Source organism: Mandrillus leucophaeus, unplaced genomic scaffold, assembly GCF_000951045.1.
Source record: "Mandrillus leucophaeus isolate KB7577 unplaced genomic scaffold, Mleu.le_1.0 Scaffold259, whole genome shotgun sequence".
NCBI lineage: Eukaryota > Metazoa > Chordata > Mammalia > Primates > Cercopithecidae > Mandrillus > Mandrillus leucophaeus.
In genome coordinates, this window is record NW_012102687.1 from 3,247,491 (window position 1) to 3,252,756 (window position 5,266).

The 5,266-nt window shown below is 43.4% G+C and overlaps 1 protein-coding gene across 1 annotated transcript in view; it reads right to left on the reverse strand.

The window, feature by feature from the left end:
• The window catches only part of NPY1R (neuropeptide Y receptor Y1), a 9,301-nt gene extending 5,674 nt beyond the window's left edge, over positions 1-3,627 (reverse strand). Inside the window, exon 1 of the mRNA XM_011983984.1 lies at positions 2,892-3,627. The gene's annotated coding sequence lies outside the window, so the exon portion shown is untranslated. The remainder of the gene's footprint in view (positions 1-2,891) is intronic.
• Positions 3,628-5,266: the final 1,639 nt, after the last annotated feature.

Below are 5,266 nucleotides of genomic sequence, written 5' to 3' on the forward strand. Positions count from 1 at the left end.
AGAGAGAAACTGGGATTTGGGGGAGCTGCAATTTATTACTCGACTGTAAAAGATGGCCTCTGACTGTCTGAGAAGAAGGTATGTAAGTTAAGACCTGAGAGGAGTGGTGAGTAGGGAAGCCACACAAGTATCTCGGGGATTGCATCCCATATGGAAAGAAGAAACATCCCTAAGGCCTGTGTGTAACTGGTGTGCTAAGTAGCAAGGAGAAGTGGGATAAATAAGGCAGGGACCCTTAGGAAATTAACTGGGAAGGCTAAAGAGGCGGGTACAGACTGCAGGGCCTTTTTTTTTTTTTTTTTTTAATGATCTTTGCCTATAATCCTGGGAGAGCTGGGGAGCCTCTGGCGAGTCTTTGGCAAAGGTGTGAAATTATATGACTTTGGATTTAAAATTATTATTCTAGCTGCTGTTTTCAACACATTTAAGGAAAGAGAAGAAAAGGGGAGATTCATTAGAAAGTTAGTGCAATAATTTGGCAAGAAATAATAGAGACAGAGACCAAGATGTATACCATGGAGAGAAAGAAACAGAAATATTCTACCCACTGACTGATTTGGGCAAAAATGAATACATATAAGAATTCACACAGACATTAAATTATTGCAAAGTACAGGCTACAAACATAGCTTTCTTACAGATGAGTTCAGGTAAATGTACTGAAGCTCTAGTCTGACACTTTTGAAACGGTATTTAATAGGCATGCCCAATGAGGAAGCATTTTTCTTACTAGGTAGAAGTTAATTTAGCTGTAGAGAAAATGAAAACTTTATTTTTTTTAAGGTGTTTTCAAGCCTGTTTTACTAATTGTACATTTGGTAGTTATTCCAGTGTGTAAACCAATTCTGCATTGGATAAAATGTGTATTTTCAGTGTACCTTAGTATAATTTCAAGAAAGAATAACTGTCAGAAAATAACAATACTAAGAGATAATTTACATACCTTATCTTTGCAAAATAAAATAATTTGGTATTTACTATTGTAATATAATTTGTAAAATAAGCTATGCAGCTACAGAAACTGCAAAAATTAAAGACTGTTAAGTCTCAGTGTAGCTGCCATGTGCATATAGAGACAAAACAGAGACACTACATACATCACCAATTGGCAAATTCGCCCCCTGCAGAGGGAAATTTCCTCTTCTTTCTTTCCAATTAGAATGCTGGCCTTTCATTGCTTGCTCTTCGCAGGGCTGTTACTACTTGAAAATACAGCTCCCTGATCATAACCTGCTGCAGACAAATTTTTTGAAATACTCAGGATTGGCTGTTCACCTCACTTGTGTTGGAAAAGAAATGTCAGCCTTGTGACATACAGCCTCCCAAAGTTACTGGTAGCTTATCTAAATGAGTTACATAATTCTCTGCTCCTTCCTTGCTGGGGAGGGCTTGTTCAACAGACTGCTGCCTGAAGACAATAAAGACTAATAAAGTAGTAGTCACCCAAGAGCACTCAGTTTTTAGTCCTGGGTGGGGAACCGGGTCGGGTTAGCTTCCCGCTGCCTCGCTTGCTTCCCCAGAGAGCCTGCCCAGGGTCGAGGACTAACAGCTACTGCTTTTCAGTTGCAGACCTGACACACAAGCTCCACATGTCCCCTGCCTGTGTGTGCCATCCCGCCAGTCATGCCCTTTTATAGGATGGGGAGTGTGGGAAGCAATGCGTGCTCTAATATGTGTGTGTGTGTGTGTGTGTTAGTGTGTGTACATGGAAACACTCTCTTCTGCTCCTCTCCTCTAGGTTTTTCCTGTGCTCCAGAAGTTATCAAACAACGAAATGGGAAATGGGACATGTTCAGTCAAAATTCCTGTTGGCACGCTTACCCACCCACCTTTTTCATATTGTGTAACTAGGTGAATCGCCCGAAATTTACTCCATTCCTGACTCCCTACTACTCTCCCTCTCTCTCTCTCTCTCTCTCTCTCTCTCTCTCATCAGAAAACCTTTCTACTAGTGATAAGAGACTGGCAAAAGAGAAAAGATACAAACAACCAAAAACAAGCAGATACCAAACCCTACTCAATTCTATCTTTGGTCCAGTATCAGACCTTAAAACATTCGCATCTCTCCAGTCTACCTGGGAACCAACGGCACACCCTATCAAGTCACCTCCACCTCCTGTGCATTCCCAATCTCCTAACCCAGCCATGTTCCACCATTACTTTTCTAAAAGAAAGAGCTAAAGAGTTCCCCGATTAGAACTCCGATGATTAAAATCTTCGGGTGTCCACCCGGGCGCAGCTCCACACTCGAAGCGCTCAGTATTGGGGAGCGCGGCTCCACTGCAGCCCAGACGCGCGGAATCCGCAAGTAGGGGTGGGCTTGCGCTCTGGGGTCCGCGCCGAGGGCTACTCCCACCTCCGCCCGCTCCCAGCCCGACGCCTGCCGCGGGACCCGGGCGACGGCGGGCGACGGCGGGCGACGCACCAAGCCCACCCTTCTCCGGCTCATCCCAGCCAGTTACTCCGCGAAAACTCCGGTGCGGCTAGAGCCAGCGCCTCCAGTCAGTTCAAGACACATACGGAAGATGAGCGGGTGCGGGATAGACGAACTCGGGCACCTTCCCAGTGCCTTGACCTTTTAAAGAGAACCTGGGTAGAGGAAAACTTGGATCCCCATCCAGAAATTCCCCGGTAGCAGGTGGTGGGAAAGCCCGAACTCCGCGTAGGGGACCCTCTCCTTTCACCAGCGTCGACCCCATACCCTTCGGCAGGAGCCCGCGAACGGTCCGGTGATTTGGAGCAACCTGCGACCTGCTTGCACTGGAGACCACACCTCGGTCCCCCAGAGCCAGTTTCGGACACTGGCGTCGTTTTTCTTCCCCGCTCATCCTTCACCTTGTCAATGAGAGATTTCGCAAAAGTCTCTGGAAAGGCATAAACTCGCAACTTACCCTCTTTGGAATTTGTCTTGTTCGCTCCTGCTTATTGAAGAAGGAAGGGTGGGAATGGAAGGGAGCAGAGAGGGGAAGATCCGCTGGTATCTCTCCTGCTCAGATCCTAAAGATTGATGAAGCTAGGAAGAGACGCCCCCTTAAAGCCGAACTCCACCTCGTCCCGGATCACGTGACGGCGTCCCGCGAGTAGCGCCTGAAGCTCCCCCCGCCCCACAAACACCTCACAAAGGTGCACACCTTGGGGAAGCACTGCCTAGGAATTTTGGAAAGAAAAGCAATCCGACAGAAGCCACACATTATTCGACACAGACGCCCCGCGCAGGGGAAAGGAAACCCTAATCCCCACAGTCCTTGACTCCGGGGAAGGGGGAAGGCAGGGCAGTTTCTCAAGGCTTGAAAAAGTCGGTGCCACTGTGGTTTTCTTTGTTTGCAGGTCAGTGCCATCTTGTGGCCGAAGTCATACCCGGTTGGAGAGCTCGAGCGCCAGCCCAAACCGGGAATCAAAAGGCTCGCTGGGAAACATGAAATTCGCCACAATAATGGCACTAATATTTTATTTTGTGACGCTCAAATAACTCTCACGCCAGTGCCGAGAATTTGTTTTCCTCAGTTTATACGTGAATTAAGAGAAGAGCTTTAAAAAGTCAAGGCAGACAATCGGCCCTCCTTTCTTTGGCCCACCGAGAAAATGCATTAAGTCAGATTTGTTCCCAGCGCTAAGTAGCTTTTTAGTTTTTTTAGGGGAGAACCATGAACTGAATATTTCCCTGGTGGTCGAAAAGAGTCAATGCAATTTTCTCGGTGATTAGTACTACAGTACTGAACATTATGTAGAAAAAAATAGAACGTACACCGAGTACGTTGAAGGCGGCCAACCCCATCATGGTGCCCGATGATTCAGGCCAGTTACTGACACACTGATCTGAGATGTTTTACCTGATTCTATTCTAGTTTCAAAAGTCAACGTTGTAAAACACACACACACACACACACACACACACACACACACACATATTATGTAGACGATGGACTGGTGCAAATGAGTAGAACTTCTTCCAAATAAAAGTGTTAAAAATAAGAAGTCTTTCTAATAAAGATAGAGGGCACTGCCCAGAGAATTTATAAAGATTACAAAACAATTCTAATGGTAGTCTTTCTTCTAATTAAAATCAAAATAAAATTCCAAGACAAATGGACTCACCTGAACTTTATACTCTTAAGAAAACTTTTCTTTTTCTGATTGTTATGCTGAATAAACATATTTAAGGTTCAGTATAAGCTCATTTATATAGATAGTGATGAACACAATCTCTGGATGTTTTTCCAAGAAAACTTTCTAAAGTATGTGTCACTAGACATATTTTTATATAGTTGGAAAGGGATTGTAATCAAGAATTAAAATATCATGATTATGTAATGACTGTACTATTAGTGTATAACAACAGATAGAAGCATACATACAAAAATATCTAATAGTTAAACAGAGTAAAATGACAACAGATTCATTTATACACACACACACACACACATATATATATATATACACACACACACATACACACATACTTTTTTTTTTTAACCAAGGATGAAAACATAAGGCCCAATTTAGGAACTTCAACTCTTTCAGGGAGCAATAACTAATATTCATTCAGGTTTCTATGCATCCTCTGTCTACTCTATTGCCTGAAGTCACATTCTATTCTCAGAAGGAAGTTTTTCCTGTGGTTTTGATCACCAAATCGGCTATCTTTAGCCTGCTGTAAGAATTACAAATGACGTAATTTAATTCTCTACTAAGAATATATTTTTATGTAGAAACTTTTATTATGTCAGCAAATATTTTGGACTTGAGAATATAATTTGGACTCAGGTGCTATGCTTTCTCTATTTCCCAAGAATACTAATGAAGGCATGTCTGTAAGAGGTCTAAACTATTATGGCCATTGTATTTTATCATTTTATTAACTCAATTTTTATGAAGTGTTCTCCCTAAGGGAAATCTGTGAAACTGCATTCTTGAGTTATTAATATCAAATACCAATCTTTGAAAGATCACTGATCTCAAAGATTCTTTTCTATGACAACTTTATGGTACAAAGAGAAGTTCTGAAATGCTCAATAGCAGCCGCGGGCGGTGGCTCATGCCTGTAATCCCAGCACTTTGGGAGGCCAATGCAAGCAGGCAGATCATGAGGTCAGGAGTTCAAGACCAGCCTGGCCAACAAAGTGAAACCCCGTCTCTATTAAAAATACAAAAATTAGCTGGGTGTGGTGGTGCGCATCTGTTATCCCAGCTACTTAGGAGGCTGAGGCAGGAGAATTGCTTGAACCCGAGAGGCAGAAGTTGCAATGAGCTGAGATCGTGCCACTGC